The following is a 19,118-nucleotide window of genomic DNA, read 5'->3' as shown; positions in this document are numbered from 1 at the left end:
ACTCGGCGAAAGGGTTAACAGAACATACTCGCTCATCACTAAAATTTATACATGGACACCTGGCTATTAGGCACACTTTGCTGAACATCATGAATTATCGCTGTATCAAGTCTCCTGATGAACCTGTTGGGAAAATGCATTGAGGCAGATTATTGAACCATTCTCTGATGACTGTCATACCCTTTCCTTTATATACACTGTGTGCAGAATAATTAGGCAGGTTGTATTTTAGTGGATTATTTTTATTATTGATCAACAACTATGTTCTCAATCAACCCAAAAGACTCATAAATATCCAAGCTTAATATTTTTGGAAGTTGGAGTGTTTTTTTTTAGATTTGGCTATCTTAAGAGGATATCTGTTTGTGCAGGTAACTATTACTGTCCCGAATTATTAGGCAACTTAATAAAAACCAAATATAATCCCATCTCACTTGTTTATTTTCACCAGGTAAACCAATATCAGTGCACAAAATTTAGAAATAAACATTTCTGACATGCAAAAACAAAACACAAAAAATTAGTGATGAATATAGCCACCTTTCTTTATGATGACACTCAACAGCCTTCTATCCATAGATTCTGTCAGTTGCTTGATCTGTTTTTGATCAACATTGTGTGCAGCAGCCACCAAAGCCTCCCAGACACTGTTCCGAGAGGTGTACTGTTTTCCCTCTCTGTAGATCTCACATTTTATGATGGACCACAGGTTCTCTGGGGTTCAGATCAGGTGAACAAGGGGGCCATGTCATTATTTTTTCTTTTTTTAGACCTTTACTGGCCAGCCACGCTGTGGAGTAGTTGGATGCATGTGATGGAGCATTGTCCTGCATGAAAATCATGTTTTTCTTGAACGATACCGACTTCTTCCTGTACCACTGCTTGAAGAAGTTGTCTTCCAGAAACTGGCAGTAGGTCTGGCAGTTGAGCTTCACTCCATCCTCAACCCGAAAAGGGCCCACAAGTTCATCTTTGATGATACCAGCCCATACCAGTACCCCACCTCCACCTTGCTGGCATCTGAGTCGGAGTGGAGCTCTTTGCCCTTTACTGATCCAGCCTCTGGCTCATCCATATGGCCCATCAAGAGTCTCACTCATTTCATCAGTCCATAAAACCTTTGAAAAATCAGTCTTAAGATATTTCTTGGCCCATTCTTGACGTTTTATCTTATGTTTCTTGTTCAAAGGTGGTCGTTTTTCTGCCTTCCTTACCTTGGCCATATCCCTTGTGATATTTGATACTCCAGTAACGTGGCAGCTCTGAAATCTGGCAAAACTGGTGGCGAATGGCATCTTGGCTGCTTCACGCTTGATTTTCCACAATTCATGGGCAGTTATTTTGCGCCTTTTTTGGCCAACACGCTTCTTGCAACCCTGTTGGTTATTTGCCATGGAACGCTTGATTGTTCGGTGATCACGCTTCAAAAGTTTGGAAATTTCAAGAGTGCTGCATCCCTCTGCAAGACATCTCCCAATTTTGGACTTTTCAGAGCCCGTCAAATCTCTGTTCTGACCCATTTTGCCAAAGGAAAGGAAGTTGCCTAATAATTAAGCACACCTTATATAGGGTGTTGATGTCATTAACACCCCTCCTCATTACAGAGATGCACATCACCAGATTTACTTAATTGGTAGTTGGCTCTCAAGCCTATGCAGCTTGGAGTAGAACAACATGTATGAAAAGTATCATGTGATCAAAATACTCATTTGCCTAATAATTCTGCACACAGTGTATAACTTGAGACATATCTAGTTCTATTTAATGCATCAGTGTTCTTTTTTGATATAGATCAGGGTTAACTACGGCTTCTGAGGGAGAGCCACAGTTGAGTGGGGCGCCATTATCGTTCCTTAGGGTGCCAACCTCCGTGGCCAAGCAGGATAGGGTATGGTAGTGACTGTATCAATTATTCAGCATCATTGTTTACATCTGTTTATATACAACCACAACAAGCCATTCAGCTTGTAATTTTGCTAGTTTTAAGTATATATATATTGTAAGGTAGCGCTATTCATCATGTTGGGGTGCACTCACTTCACCGGGTCAATTAAAGCACACGTGCAACGTTTTCCGGTAGTCTAAAGTCCATCAGTTTATTAAACATCATAAACTGCCTATAACATAGTCCATCTCAGTGGCTCGCAGGAATGTTACACATGTAATGTCCTAGAGCCTTTTCAGTGGCAGCTATGCCCGCTTGGCTTCAGATACAGCCTTCAGCAAGGTAACAACATCAATGTCCATTTCAAGCACCGATTTTACCTTTGCCGGGTCTAGCAGCTTCCATCAGCTCTGTTCTGTTCCTCCAGGCCTCGTGTCTTCCAAGGCTAATGGTGTCCGAGACACAGGGATCAGGTCTATTGACCCCCCTGTGTTTCAAAACCACCCGGATATATATATCCCTCTGTTCGCACAGGACCTGTGATGATGTCACAGTATATATACAGTACAGACCAAAAGTTTGGACACACCTCATTTTTCTGTATTTTCATGACTATGAAAATATTCACACTGAAAGCATCAAAACTATGAATTAACACATGTGGAATTATATACTTAACAAAAAAGTGTGAAACAACTGAAAATATGTCTTATATTCTAGTCATCAAAGCAAAAGGTGGCTACTTTGAAGAACCTAGAATATAAGACATATTTTCAGTTGTTTCATACTTTTTTGTTAAGTATATAATTCCACATGTGTTAATTCATAGTTTTGATGCCTTCAGTGTGAATGTATAATTTTCATAGTCCTGACAAATATTTAAATGAGAAGGTGTGTCCAAACTTTTGGTCTGTACTGTGTATGTATGTGTGTGTATATATATATATATATATATATATATATATATATATAACGTGTGTTGTTAGTCCAGTTTTCAATGCATATCTATATATATAATCGTCTTATCCCGTCTGTCTGTCCAGGATATCCCGCGTTGCTCATTGGTCCAGCAGCGGCCAATCAGCGCCGGGGGATTTCTAAAAAAAAGATGGCGGCCGTTAGCGGCTCATCTGCGGGACGGAGCTGAGCGGCGATGCAGCCGGGAGATGAGCACCGCGAGGCGCTCATCTCCCGGCCGGCAACAGCAGAAGGAACCCGACCGCCGGACCCATCTGCGGGACGGAGATGCAGCCGGGAGATGAGCGGCGCGAGGCACTCATCTCCTGGCCGGTAGCAGCGGAAGGACCGCCGGCGCCGCTGACCTTCATGCGGAAGGGAGGACCGGGGAGCGGCGCTGCGGGTCGGGATACTTCTGCTGCGAGCGCCCGCTCATGTCCCGGGTTCTCGCAGCCTAAGCACCCGCACAGGCAGCGCCGCTCCCCGGTCCTCACCAAGACGATTCGATGATTGGTCGCGGTCTTCGGACCTGACCAATCACTGATCTTAGCGCAAAACTTAAACACCGCTGTGCTGATTGGTCGCCGACGCTGCCCACGACCAATCACTGATTTGGGCGCCAAATTTAAATATCGGCCGCGACCAATCACCACAGCGGTGTTTAAATGTGGAGCCAAGATCAGTGATTGGTCGCGGCCGATATTTAAATTTGGTGCCCAAATCGGTGATTGGTCGCGGCCTATATTTAAATTTGGTGCCCAAATCGGTGATTGGTCGCGGTCAGCTTCCGCGACCAATCAGCACAATAGTGTTTAACTTTGGCGCCAAGATCAGTCATTGGTCGCGGGCCAAGACAGCGACCAATCACCGATTTGTGCGGCAATTTTAAATAGCATCCGCGACCAATTGGATGTCAGCGCCGCTGCCTGTGCGGATACTTCCGCTGCAAGAACCCGGTGTTATGTTCTGCTACCAGAGCTAAGGAAAGAGAGGAGATCTGTCCCTACGATAGAACTCAGCTTGATCCCTACGATGTAACAGGGAACCTGATCCTGCGATCAGACCTGCTAAAGTCCTCAGCTAGTCTGTACGGAGACCTATAGATGTGGGGAAGGAATCCCTACAAGTACTAGGGACTGGGAGCAAAATGGACACCTCCTAACAGAAATAGTAGCAGACAGACAAACAAACAAAATATATAGAACACAGAGGTCCGAAGACCAAGCAAACTAACAGAGTTAGATACTGAGCACAGGCTAGCTAAAGAGTAGTAATACAATGAAGTCCAGCAAAGCCAGAAGGGCGGAGCAGGACTAAATAGGCCAACAAGGTCATGTGACCAGCAATAGAAAAAACCTAAGAGCAAGGTTCTAACAGTACCCCCCCTTCTAAGAGGATCCTCCGGATCCCCTAGGACCAGGCTTATCAGGAAATCTCCTGTGAAACGCTCTGATAAGTCTGGACGCGGAAACATCATCCGACCTCACCCATGAGTTATCCTCGGGTCCGAAACCTTTCCAGGCCACGAGATACTGCAAACTACCTCTATACCGTCTAGAATTAAGGATGCGAGAAATTTCATATTCCCCGTCCTCCACCACCGGAGGAACAGAGGCAGAGGTGTCACAATCCGACACAACAGCTTTTTTCAACAGAGAGACATGAAACACCGGATTAATTCTCCAGGAGGTAGGAACCTCCAACCTAACAGCAGATTGGTTGACAACCTGAAGCACCTTAAAGGGCCCTACAAACTTGGGACCCAATTTCTTAGAAGGAATCCTCAACCGCAGATTCCTAGAGGACAACCAAACCATGTCACCAACAGCGAACAAAACCTCCTGTCGTTTCCTATCAAAGTAGTCTTTAGATTTTCTGTTAGCCTCCTGAAGATTACCACGCACATCCGTCCAAACTCTCTCCAAATCGCCGGAAAAATTCTCCTCCTCAGGCACGGCAGATACCAACTTGGAGAACGACCCAAACGACGGATGTCTCCCAGAACAACAAAAAAAAGGCGAACAACCAGCAGAAGAAGATGTATGATTGTTCAGAGCAAATTCAGCAAGTGGCAGAAACTCAGACCACCCCTCTTGATTGTCTGCCACAAAACAACGCAAGAACTGCTCAACATCCTGGTTTTTCCTTTCTGTCTGGCCATTAGATTCAGGATGATATCCGGATGAGAACGACAAATGAACTCCCAACCTGTTACAAAAGGCGCGCCAAAAACGAGCCACGAACTGAGGTCCCCTATCAGAAACAATGTCAGTAGGAACGCCATGAAGTCTGACAATTTCCTTGACAAAGGCCTTAGCAAGAGTCTTAGCGCAGGGCAGTTTGACGAAGGGAACCAAGTGACACATCTTGCTAAAACGGTCCATGACCACCCAGATGACAGTAAAACCCTCAGAGGGGGGAAGGTCAGTTATAAAGTCCATAGCCAAATGTGTCCAAGGAGCACTGGGAACCTCCAGAGGGCAAAGTAACCCCGCAGAAGGAGTATGTGAGGACTTAGATCTAGCACATATAGTACATTGACGCACCCACTTAATGACTTCCTTCTGCCATCCAGGCCACCAAAAACTGCGACCCACCAGTCTCTTGGTCTCAGAGATTCTGGGATGACCTGCCAACCGAGATTCGTGACACTCAACAAACAAATCTCTCCTAAAGGTCCCAGGCACAAACAACCTCCCATGGGGAGTGTTAGATGGGGCATTCTCCTGTGCTTTAAGAATCTCATCTTCCAAAACGGAGTCCAAAGCAGCTATCACAACACCTTCTTGTAAAATGTTCTCCTCTTTCTCAGCACCGACTATGGGAGAAAAACTGCGAGACAAGGCATCCGCCTTAACATTCTTAGTACCTGGGATGTAAGTAACGGAAAAATTAAACCGCGAGAAAAACAGTGCCCACCTAGCCTGACGGGCATTCAGGCGCTTGGCAGCATCAAGATAGATCAGATTTTTATGATCCGTAAAAACCTGAACGGGAAATTCCGCACCTTCCAAGAGGTGGCGCCAGTGTTCAAATGCGAGTTTAATAGCCAATAATTCCCGATTACCAATATCGTAATTCAGTTCAGTCTCCGAAAATTTTCTTGAAAAAAAGGCACAGGGATGTACTCCATCCCCGTTATCCTGAGACAATACTGCGCCAACCCCCACAGAGGAAGCATCAACCTCAACCAAAAACGGCTTAGTCACATCAGGCTGCATAAGGATGGGAGCAGAGGTGAACCTCTCCTTGAGATACACAAAAGCTTCAATGGCCTCAGAAGTCCACTGAACCGCATCAGCACCTTTCCTGGTGAGATCGGTCAGAGGTTTGACAATAATAGAAATTTTTTTTATGAATTTTCTATAATAATTGGCGAAACCCAAAAACCTCTGTATCGATTTCAAACCAATAGGCCTAGGCCATTCCTGCACAGCTTGAACTTTCACCGGGTCCATCTCAAAACCTTCGCTGGAGATAATGTAGCCCAAAAAACTAATTCTCTGTACAGCGAACTCACATTTCTCCAGCTTAGCAAAAAGCGAATTGTCAATTAATAACTGTAATACTTCACGTACGCTCCGCCAATGAGACTCCAGATCCGGCAAATAAATCAAAATGTCATCCAAATACACAACCACATTTTTGCCAATCAAAGGTCTAAGGATGTCATTAATAAGATTCTGAAAAAATGCAGGAGCATTAGTAAGACCGAAAGGCATAACCAGATTCTCAAAATGACCCACAGGAGTGTTAAAAGCAGTCTTCCATTCGTCACCCTCCTTCATGCGCAACAGATTGTATGCCCCCCGAAGGTCAATTTTAGAGAACCACTTGGCCCCCACTAACTGGTTAAACAGATCAGGAATCAATGGCAGTGGGTAAGGATTGCGTACAGTAATTTTGTTAATCTCACGAAAATCCAGACAAGGACGTAAACCGCCGTCCTTTTTTTTTACAAAAAAAAATCCAACAGTCACAGGAGACTTGGAAGGCCTAATGTGACCGGCGGCCAAGCTTGTCTGTATGTATTCCTCCAAAGCCTTTCTCTCAGGAATAGTAAGATTAAATAAACGACTCTTAGGAAGAGTCGCTCCAGGAACAAATTCAATAGTACAATCATAGTCTCTATGGGGAGGCAAAACCTGCGATTCCTTCTCAGAAAAAACTCTCCAAAAATCCTGAATAGGAACAGGCAATTCCCCCCTATCCACAGCAGCAATACGCCCGTTACAACACTTGTCATAACATTTATGGCTCCAGGATTTAATTTCATTGGTAGACCAATCCAGTACAGGATTGTGCAATTTTAACCAGGGCAATCCCAACACCACCGGAGAAGGCAAGTTATTCAAAACTACCAAATCCAATTTCTCATGGTGAACACCATTAATAGTGAGAGGAAATTCACAGACCTTGAGAGTAACATTCTTCAAAGGGGAGCCATCCACAGAAACCACAGCAATGGGGGATGACAAAGGTTCGGGTTTTAAATTGAGTTTTTCCAAGAATCCGCCATCAATTACATTCAGAGTAGACCCACAATTGACAAACACCCGAAATTCCATTAATTTTTCCTGAGCAATAGTGGAAGCAGCTAAAAATACACCCTTGGAATTTAAACAGGCAATACGGGCATGACTGACCATTTTTTTTTCTTTCTTCATACGAAGCACACAGCTTTTAATGAAATGACCAGAATTTCCGCAATAGAAACACAAACCTTCAGAAAATCTGTGGTCCTTTTCTTGAGAGCGAGGTGCCATCGCTCCAATCTCCATCGGCTCTCCACTGTCAGTACACACATTCTCATGACCAGAAACTGACATAGCAGAGGATTTGCTCTCATTAACCCTTGCACGCAGTCTCCTATCCACCCGTATAGCTAATTGCATAGCCTGTTGCAAATCTTCAGGTGTGGGATAAGCAATTAGCAGGTCTTTAACCCTTTCACTAAGCCCAGCAAGAAACAGACTCTTCAGAGCAGAATCGTTCCACCCTATTTGAGTAGACCACCGACGGAAATGAGTACAATATTTTTCCACATTACCTGATCCCTGTCTCAAACGTCTCAACTCAGTCTCAGCAGATGAGACACGGTCAGGATCATCATATAATAGCCCCAAAGCAGAAAAAAAACTATCCACTGATCTAAAGCATGTATCACTAGGTTGCAAAGAAAAGGCCCACTCCTGAGGCTCTTTGCGCAAAAGTGACATTATGAACCCTATGCGCTGGGATTCATCCCCAGAGGACCTGGGTCTCAAACGAAAATACAATAAGCAAGCATTTTTAAATGAAAAAAATTCTTGGTGTTCATCAAAAAATAAATCAGGCAAACGTACCTTAGGCTCCAAGAAATGTGCTCCAGGACAGTTACTCACGTGCTGATGGAGCTCGGCCACCTCCAGAGAGAGTCCCTGCAGGCGTTTAGCCAAATCCAGAACCGACACCATGATGGAACAGAAAAATCTTTCCTTAGAGAATTTGCAGGCTGGACTTACTGTTATGTTCTGCTACCAGAGCTAAGGAAAGAGAGGAGATCTGTCCCTACGATAGAACTCAGCTTGATCCCTACGATGTAACAGGGAACCTGATCCTGCGATCAGACCTGCTAAAGTCCTCAGCTAGTCTGTACGGAGACCTATAGATGTGGGGAAGGAATCCCTACAAGTACTAGGGACTGGGAGCAAAATGGACACCTCCTAACAGAAATAGTAGCAGACAGACAAACAAACAAAATATATAGAACACAGAGGTCCGAAGACCAAGCAAACTAACAGAGTTAGATACTGAGCACAGGCTAGCTAAAGAGTAGTAATACAATGAAGTCCAGCAAAGCCAGAAGGGCGGAGCAGGACTAAATAGGCCAACAAGGTCATGTGACCAGCAATAGAAAAAACCTAAGAGCAAGGTTCTAACACCCGGGACATGAGCGGGCGCTCGCAGCAGAAGTATCCGGACTCGCAGCGCCGCTCCCCGGTCTTCCCTTCACACCCTAGCCGCTGATGTCCCCACTGTATCCGCATGGTGTTACAAAGGTCCGGAAATTTGTGTTAAAAATCGCTGATTGGTCGCTGGCGCTGCCCGCGACCAATCACCTATTTGGGCGCCAAATTTAAATATCGGCCGTGACCAATCAGCACAGCGGTGTTTAAATGTGAAGCCAAGATCGGTGATTGGTCGCGGCCGATATTTAAATTTGGCGCCCAAATCGGTGATTGGTCGCGGGCTGCGCCAGTGACCAAGCAGCGATTTTTAACACAAATGTCCGGACCTTTGTAACACCATGCGGATACTGTGGGGACATCAGCGGCTAGGGTGTGAAGGGAGGACCGGGGAGCGGCGCTGCGGGTCGGGATACTTCTGCTGCCAGCGCCCGCTCATGTCCCGGGTGCTCGGAGCGGAAGTATCCGCACAGGCAGCGCCGCTGACATCCATGCGGCTAGGGTGTGAAGGGAGGACCGGGGAGCGGCGCTGACATCCAATTGGTCGCGGCCGCTATTTAAATGTGCCGCACAAATCGGTGATTGGTCGCCGACTTGGCCCGCGACCAATCACTGATCTTGCAGCCAAAGTTAAACAGTACTGTGCTGATTGGTCGCGGACGCTGCCCGCGACCAATCACCGATTTGGGCGCCAAATTTAAATATGGGCCGCGACCAATCACCGATCTTGGCTCCACATTTAAACACCGCTGTGCGGATTGGTCGCGGACGCTATTTAAATGTGGCGCCAAAATCGGTGATGGGTCGCGCCCAGCGTCGGCGACCAATCAGCACAGCGGTGTTTAAATGTGGAGCCAAGATCGGTGATTGGTCGCGGCCGATATTTAAATTTGGCGCCCAAATCGGTGATTGGTCGCGGGCAGCGTCCGCGACCAATCAGCACAGTACTGTTTAACTTTGGCCGCAAGATCAGTGATTGGTCGCGGGCCAAGTCGGCGACCAATCACCGATTTGTGCGGCACATTTAAATAGCGGCCGCGACCAATTGGATGTCAGCGCCGCTCCCTAGTCCTCCCTTCACACCCTAGCCGCATGGATGTCAGCGCCGCTGCCTGTGCGGATACTTCCGCTCCGAGAACCCGGGACATGAGCGGGCGCTCAGAGCAGAAGTATCCCGACCCACAGCGCCGCTCCCCGGTCCTCCTTTCACACCCTAGCCGCTGATGTCCCCACAGTATCCGCATGGTGTTACAAAGGTCCGGACATTTGTGTTAAAAATCGCTGATTGGTCGCTGGCGCTGCCCGCGATCAATCACCGATTTGGGCGCCAAATTTAAATATCGGCCGCGACCAATCACCGATCTTGGCTCCACATTTAAACACCGCTGTACTGATTGGTCGCGGACGCTATTTAAATGTGCCGCCAAAATCGGTGATTGGTCGCGCACAGCGTCGGCGACCAATCAGCACAGCGGTGTTTGAATTTGCCGTGTTTAAAATTGGCGCCAAATTTAAACCCCGCCCTGCATCGCTCTGCTGATTGGTCGCGGTCGGCGGCCGCGACCAGTCAGCAGTATTGGCACCAAATTTAAACACCGCTCTGCTGATTGGTCGCGACTAATCAGCGATTTTGGTGCCAAATTTAAACACGCTCTCCAGTCCTCACTAACACGGTTCGCTGATTGGTCGTGGCCGCCGCCCGCGACCAATCATCGATATTGCCGCCAAATTTAAACACCGCTTTGCTGATTGGTCGCGGTTGCCGAACGCGACCAATCAGTGATTTTGGCCCCAAATTTAAACACAGCTCTGCTGATTGCACCCGGTCAGCCGCATACCTATTCTAGAATACCCGATGCATTAGAATCGGGCCACCATCTAGTATTTAAAAAAAGTTTAAGATTTTATTTTAAGGGGCGGCATGGCTAATGAATAAATACTCACTTAGGTCACAGCCCATTATCAGTATCTGGTCAGTATTCAGTCAGTAGTTTTACCATTCATCATGACAGCACCATACAGAGAGAGTTTCTGCCCCAGGAACAGGAAACCTACTAAAATAAAAGGGGCGGAACCTCTCTTCCTCCCCAGTGTGGTTTCCTGTTCCTGGAAGAGGATGCCTACGGTGGAACAGTATACCTGGGGAGATTTCTCCTGGTGCCGTGCTGACCCGGGAAACCTGGGCTGTTCCAAGAGGTGGGGGCACTTTTCTTGGAGGAATCGCTCCAACCAGAGCGCAGGACTTCAGCGGGCCACCTCCGGATTCGGAGGTTGGTGCTGAGAGGAGCGCAGAGCATTGGGAGCGCATAAGAAAGATGGCGCCGGTTTGCAGAACGGCACATGTGCCGTGCGGGGTCACTTCCGGGGTCATAGTGATGCTGGATATGATGTCAGCGGGGGCTACAGGGCGGTATGCCCTGTAAGGGGGAGAGACCAACCCCTGCTCCTCCCACACCGATTATAAGTGGCACATGGTGTCGGTCCCTGATCAGCTGAAGTGTGCTTGGTATAACATTGCTGAGTGTGCTACTGCTCTAAGTTTGGTGTTCCAGTCCCTGCTGAGAAGATGGAGAATTCAAACATACCTGAAGGAGATGAGCCAAGACCTGCTCCTGGCGCGATAGTTCCAGGGCCCTATGACGGAGTGAGTGTTTCTACTGCCCACACACACATACTGACTAGTGTCATTACCTATTTTAGAATAGACCCAGGAAAACAGTGACCAAGACAAAAAATAAAGAATGTGCCTTATGCAAGGAAGCTTTACCGAAGTTATACACTAAAAAAACTTTGCCGGGCCGGTATAGAGAAAACAGTAATGGAGGAATCCCTGTCTCTGTTTCAGGAGATAAAAACCTTAATCAAAGACTAAGTTAAAAACACTGTAAAAAAGGAAATACGACATACTCGGGGTCCATCCACCTCCTCAGGCATACAGCATACACACTCAGACCTTAGCTCAGAGAAGGAAAAGGAAGAATCAGGGGAATTAGTTGACTCTGATAGCTCAGAACCATCTTCATCTGATGGGGAATATGGCCAACCTTGCTTCCCGGTGGAAGAAACGACAAAACTACTAAAAATCATTAGGTCTACTATGGGGATAGAGACCCCGAGGGAGCATAGATCTGTGCAGGATTCTATGTTGAGTAACCTGGAGGAGCACAAACATCGGTTGTTCCTAGTCCACAAAAACTTACTTTCCTTGATAGAAAAAGAGTGGAAAAAACAGTTAAAAAGGTGTCCATCCCAAACACACTTAAACAGAAGTAATCTTTTGAAGATGAGTTGATTAATGTTTGGGAAAGATCCCCAAAGATTGACGTGGCTATTGCCCGAGTTTCTAAGGAGGTAGCCCTTCCTTTTGAGGATCTAGGTTCTCTAAAAGATCCTTTAGATAAAAAGGTTGACACTTTCCTAAGGGGCACATGGGATGCAGCAGCAGGTTCCTTTAAGCCCAGCATCGCAGCCACATGTACTGCCAGGTCTCTAGTAAAGTGGCTACAAGAACTGGAGTCCCAGATAAGTAATAAATGTCCTAGGGAACAACTCCTGTAAGCACTCCCCACTATCCAGAAAGCAGCTGACTTCTTGGCTGAAGCCTCAATAGACAGAGTGAGCTTTGCGGCCCGGGCCTGTGGTCTCTCAAACTCGGCACGGAGAGCCCTTTGACTTAAGAATTGGTCAGCTAATTTCCAATCCAAAATGAAATTGTGCCATTCCCTGCCAAGGTGACTATTTATTCGGGACAGTCCTGGACGACATATTAGAGAAGGCGGCCGATAAAAAGAAAACTTTTCCCTTTCCCTCTCAAAAATATAAAAAATCCTTTCACGGGTCAAAAACTAGGGGAAAAGGAAGAAGCCAGAGAGAGGATAGTGGAAGAGGGGGTCGAGCCTGGAGAAGAGACAGGAGTCAGTCCAAGGGATTCCTGTTTAATAAGGGCGCCACCTACAAAGGAGCTCCCAAACACCAAAGACGCCAGTTTACCAGTGGGGGAAGATTAAAGCAGTTTTTTCATCAGTGGGCCTCGCTGCCCGCTACTCAATGGGTAGCGGATCCCCTTTCCAGAGGCTTAAAAATAATTTTTTCTTCCATTCCCCCACTTTGGATGATAGAGACCCAGGTAGGCAAGACAAATCAGATCGCATTAGAAGCGGAAATCATAAAGTTACCAGACAAACTCATGTTAGTCAGTGTGCCAGAGCTAGAAAAAGGAAGAGGATTTTACAGCAATCTATTTCTAATAAAAAAAAAGCCTTATGGTTCCTACAGAACAATAATAAATCTAAAAGCCTTGAACGTATGTATAAAAACAGAAGAATTCAAGATGGAGACTTTGAAATCGACAGTAAAGCTTTTGCACCCCTTCTGTTTCATGGCAGTGATAAACTTAAAGGATACATACTATCACATCCCAATCCACCCAGACCACCAACAATATCTCAAGGTGGCCGTAGAATTCCAAGGCAACCTCTTGCATCTGCAATATCAGTGCCTGCCATTTGGGGAGTCACTAGCGCCCAGAATTTTTACCAAGGTATTGGCAGAAATGACATCCTATGTATGGAAAAAAGACATTAATAGTGCCATACCTAGACGATTTTTTAATAGTCGGGGACTCAGAAAAAGCCTGTACTGTAGCAGCCAAACAAGTTCTATCCACCATAACAAGGTTGGGTTGGATAGTAAACGAAGAAAAATCAAGACCCAAGCCCATCCAACTTCAAAGTTTTCTGGGCATCAACCTGGATGCTATTCATCAGCGTTGCTTCCTCCTATAAGAGAAGGTTCAAAAAATCAAACAAAAAATCGCAAATATTCAAGAAAGACATATCTCGGTAAGAGAAGCCATGTCCTTGCTAGGATCCCTGACAGCAACAATTGCAGCGGTACATGTGGGCTCATTTCCACACAAGAAGGCTACACTGGGAGATCCTGAAAATACAGACCTCGGTAGGAGATCGGCTGGACTACAAATTTCAGCTGTCTGCAAAAACACTAAATTCTCTAAATTGGTGGGCAGATTCAAAAAATCTCTTGAATGTCCCATGGACAGTACAAAATCCAGTCGTAATCACCACGGACACAAGCCCAACAGGTTGGGGTGCCCACCTAGAGGGGGGTTGGTTTCAGGGTCTATGGGATTTCAAATTAAAAAGCGGTTCTTCAAACCTAAAAGAACTGACTGCAGTCAGGAAAGCATTATAGTCAACCTTAAAATACTGCATGGGGGAAGGATGTAGCAATCCTATCGGACAACAGCACAGCAGTGGCTTATTTAAATCGCCAAGGGGGACCAGGTCAGACCCATTAATGTTAGAGGTAGAGAAAATATTCTCCATGGTGGGGCAAAATCTTCTATCACTTTCAAGCCGCCTCTTAAGGGGTTCAGAAAATATCATCACCGATTTTTTTTTTTCATTCGCCATTCAGTCAATCAAGGAGAATAGGCTCTAAACAGAAGAGTCTTCAATCAGATTTGTCTGGCCTGGGGTCTTCCGGAAATAGATTTATTTGCCACCAGAGAAAACCATCAGGTAGAAAAATTATATTCTCTAAATCCAAGAAAGTCACCAGACGGGGTGGACGACCTTCTGCAGGAATGGGGGTTTCGCATGGCAAATGCCTTCTCGGTCTTTCCCTTGATTCCCATAGTATTAAAGAAGATACGCGAGGAAAAAGCCAGAATAATACTGATTGCCCCCTTCTGGCCGAAAAGGGCCTGGTTTTCTTGGCGAAGAGTCATATCAGTCTCGGACCCCTGGATCCCACCCGACTATCCAGATCTACTATCCCAAGGTCCGGTGACCCATCCTCAGGTTCCCAGATTACACCTAACTGCCTGGAACTTGAGAGGCGATTGTTATCGGACAGGGGTTTTTCAGAAAATTTAATTTCAACTCTCCTGTTGAACAGAAAAAGTAATCTCCCTTAAATATGAAAAGATTTGGAATAAATTTCTTAAATTTTCCAGTCGGGTCATGACTCCCTAAAGTCAGCTAGTTCCCATTTTGGAAATACTAGGATTCCTTCAAAAAGATCTAGAGAGGGGTCTCTCCACTAGCTCCTTTAAAGGTGCAGGTATCAGCCCTAGGGGCGCTATTTGATCATAAAATAACTGATCATCCATGGATATATAGGTTTATAAAGGCATCTTTTTCGTCCAGACCTATAGACAGTCCTACGGTAGCTCTCTGGGACCTTTAATTTAGTCCTGAATGCCCTTACAAGGCTCCCTTTGAACCCATCTCATCCGCTGCTATTAAAGTGTTTACACTAAAAATAGTACTACTGGTGGCACTAACCTCTGCTAGGCGGGTGAGTGAGTTAAAGGCTCTATCAATCAATCCCCCTTTTACAAACATCTTACAAGATAAGGTGATATTGAGGCCAGATCCAGCTTTCCTCCCAAAAGTAAGCTCTAAATTTCACAGAAGTCAGGAAATAGTGCTGCCTTCGTTTTGTGATGAACTAAAGACCCAAGGGGAAATTAAATTTCACTCCCTAGATGTGAGAAGGTGTATCCTTAAATACCTTGAGGTAACGAATCAGTGGAGAAAGTCCTCAGCCATGTTTGTTTCTTTTCAGGGGGCAAACAAGGGTAAAGCAGTTACTAAGTGCACGATGGCCAGATGAGTTAGAATGACCATAATTTTACCTTATCTCTGCCTCTGACCCTGATCCCCCTCAGGGTATACGTCCTACTTACCTCCCTTCTCTTTTACTTTGGTGCTGCAAAAACTTCCTGTTTTCGGGAAAAAAAAATCCACTGGTTTGTGCAAACACTATAAGGTGAATATTGATAACTATTGTTGTATGAATATATGTCTTAACAAGGCGTTTACCTCTTATTCTCTTTAAACACATTGGGGAGGAAGAGAGGTGCCGCCCCTTTTATTTTGGTAGGTTTCCTGTTCCTGGGGGCCGACACTCTCTCTCTGTACGGTGCTGTCATGGTTTTGGAAAATCAAATTACCGGTAAGCAATCATCATATTTTCTCAGGAGTGGGAGCCAAAAACCAGGTGAGAAACAGAGAAAATGTATAATAGAAACAAGTGCACCAATCCTGGTTTTGGCTCCCACTCCTGAGAAAAAATACTGACCAAATACTGATAGTGGGGCCGTGGCCTTAGCCCCATTCTTGGTGCAGATACTAATGAACTCAGGACCTATGAGATATTTACCACACAACAGTGCAAGGAGTTTGTATGTTCTCCCCTTGTTTGCGTGAGTTTCCTCCTTGTTCTCCGGTTTCCTCCCACACTCCAAAGACACAATGATAGGGAATTTAGATTGTGAGTGCCCATAATGTCTGTAAAGCGCTGTGGAATTAATGACGCTATATAAGTGAGTAAAATAAATAGTTAGCAGGACCGTTTCATCAATAGCGGCAGCCCATGCGACCACTATGGTGCCCACGAATTGAGAGGGCTTGCCACCGAGCACACTCTCTTTACCCATCTTCACAATTTCAGTGATCTCCACATTCCCATGACAGTGATACCATTGGATAAATAGTGAATCAGGGAGTCGAAAGTTCACTGATCCACCATTCATCCTTCGCCTGTGAGTCTAAGACTCCATACACTGCAGGCACAATGGCTTCACTACATCACACCTGCAGTATGGAGACTCAGTACTCACAATGGACAGACCGGAGCAGCACACCTCAGGAACTGGGTTGGATTTGTAGTGTGTGTTTTAATATCCGAAATTGTGCAGGAAATCATACTGTCTGAGAGCCCTCATTCTGAGCTAGATGGGTACACAGGAGAACAATTTCCTGGTGATGAGTAAGATAGGGATAAGTACGTGAGAAATACAGACCTTCAGTCCATCTGGTTGCAGGGTGTTGTGTGCCAGGAGGGAGACATCAAATAGTGTGTTCTAAAAGAAAGCAAATATATAATGGCAGTGGGAATCTGGATTCCAGGCAGGGAGCATAGCGGAGACCAAGAGCAGGTCAAGGTCCTAAGCTCAGGCCAGGAGGTCTACTTAGATAGTACAGAACTTTGCCCTGAGTAGACAGTAGGCCTAATTAAAGGAGATTAAGTTAAAGAAGGATTCCTTATCTTAAGCAAAAATTGTATATACTAGTGAGGAAGCCAAAGTGTCGCCAAACACCTCTGGAGAACTGAAGATGCAGTGCCATAGAAGGAGTATGTGGCCCTCATCAAATAGACTTTGACAGTACTAGTGAGGAGTTGTACCTATGCACCTCAGCCAGCGAGGTCCTCACAAATCAACTGGGAGCTGAGAGTAGCTCTGAGGGGCCGTAGCGACACATCTCAACCCGTATGATCCCCACAGGTGATGATGGGCCTTCCCATAATAGTTTACTGGACTGTTGTGGCTTGTAACAAAAGTTATATACTTTTACATGTAACCGGAAAGTTCCTGACTCTGCATAATGCTGAAGAAGCATTCATAAAGTATTGAAAAGTTTAGTTTTGGACTTTAGTCTCTCTCATTCATCTCCTTAACATCTGATGTGGACCTGCCAAGTACAAAAGTGTGTGTGTGTGTGTGTGTGTGTGTATATATATATATATATATATATATATATATATATATATATATATATATATATATATATATATATATATATATATATATATATATATAATATAGTACAGACCAAAAGTTTAGACACACCTCATTTAAAGATTTTTCTGTATTTTCATGAGTACACACTGAAGGCATCAAAACTATGAATTAACACATGTGGAATTATATACTTAACAAAAAAGTGTGAAACAACTGAAAATATGTCTTATATTCTAGGTTCTTCAAAGTAGCCACCTTTTGCTTTGATGACTGCTTTGCACATTCTTGGCATTCTCTTGATGAGCTTCAAGAGGTAATCACCGGAAATGGTTTTCACTTCACAGGTGTGCCCTGTCAGGTTTAATAAGTGGGATTTCTTGCCTTATAAATGGGGTTGGGACCATCAGTTGTGTTGTGCAGAAGTCTGGTGAATACACAGCTGATAGTCCTACTGAATAGACTGTTAGCTGCTTTTTTCTTGCCATAATACAAATTCTAAGTAAAGAAAAATAAGTGGCCATCATTACTTTAAGAAATGAAGGTCAGTTAGTCCGAAAAATTGGGCAAACTTTGAATGTGTCCCCAAGTACAGTTGCAAAAACCATCAAGCCCTACAAAGAAACTGGCTCACATGAGGACCGCCCCAGGAAAGGAAAACCAAGAGTCACCTCTGCTTCTGAGGATAAGTTTATCCGAGTCACCAGCCTCAGAAATCGCAGGTTAACAGCAGCTCAGATTAGAGACCAGGTCAATGCCACACAGAGTTCTAGCAGCAGACAAAATCTCTAGAACAACTATTAAGAGGAGACTTTGTGCAGCAGGCCTTCATGGTAAAATAGCTGCTAGGAAACCACTGCTAAGGACAGACAACAAGCAGAAAAGACTTGTTTGGGCTAATGAACACAAGGAATGGACATTAGACCAGTGGAAATCTGTGCTTTGGTCTGATGAGTCCAAATTTGAGATCTTTGGTTCCAACCACGGTGTCTTTGTGCGACGCAGAAAAGGTGAACGGATGGACTCTACATGCCTGGTTCCCACCGTGAAGCATGGAGGAGGAGGTGTGATGGCGTGGGGGTGCTTTGCTGGTGACACTGTTGGGGATTTATTCAAAATTGAAGGCATACTGAACCAGCATGGCTACCACAGCATCTTGCAGCGGCATGCTATTCCATCCAGTTTGCGTTTAGTTGGACCATCATTTATTTTTCAATAGGACAATGACCCCAAACACACTTCCAAGCTGTGTAAGGGCTATTTGACCAAGGAGAGTGATGGGGAGCTACGCCAGATGACCTGGCCTCCACAGTCACCAGACCTGAACCCAATCGAGATGGTTTGGGGTGAGCTGGACCGCAGAGTTAAGGCAAAAGGGCCAACAAGTGCTAAGCATCTCTGGGAACTCCTTCAAGATTGTTGGAACTTTTTATATTTTTTACATTTTTTAATATTTTTAAAAACATTTTTCTACACTTTTTGCTTGCTTCTATAGTCTCCATAGGAGACTAGAAGCAGCAACTGTCTGATTGCCTCTGCTACATAGAGGCGATGAGCAGATCACCTCTATGTAGCCGAAATGCTCCTGTGCTATTAGCGCCGACCACTAGGTGGCGCTCATAGCCATCTTTTCATGACAACCACTGGGGTCTGCTGCAGACCCCGGGTTGCCATGCCCACCCATCAGTGACCTGCGATCACATGACGGGGTCACCAATGGGCGGGGTAAGTGACACACTTCTGGTGCGGCCCTGTTAAATGCAACTGTCAGAGATTGACA

The 19,118-nt window shown here is 45.4% G+C and overlaps 1 protein-coding gene across 5 annotated transcripts in view; it reads left to right on the top strand.

The window, feature by feature from the left end:
* LOC141271687 (uncharacterized) overlaps positions 1-19,118 on the top strand; it is a 205,240-nt gene that overhangs the window by 171,761 nt on the left and 14,361 nt on the right. The window contains exon 1 of one of the 5 annotated variants that reach the window (XM_073681745.1): positions 17,584-17,654. The exons of 3 other annotated variants lie outside the window; for them this stretch is intronic. The gene's annotated coding sequence lies outside the window, so the exon portion shown is untranslated. Of the gene's footprint in view, positions 1-17,583; positions 17,686-19,118 lie in introns of those variants that run through there. One more of the 5 variants, XM_073681746.1, reaches the window with a different exon arrangement.

This window comes from Phyllobates terribilis, unplaced genomic scaffold (assembly GCF_046119375.1).
Source record: "Phyllobates terribilis strain yellow unplaced genomic scaffold, ASM4611937v1 Scaffold_5__5_contigs__length_657084704, whole genome shotgun sequence".
Taxonomy (NCBI): Eukaryota; Metazoa; Chordata; class Amphibia; order Anura; family Dendrobatidae; genus Phyllobates; species Phyllobates terribilis.
Note: the sequence above shows the minus strand (reverse complement) of the source record. Positions and strands in the feature narration are given on the sequence as shown.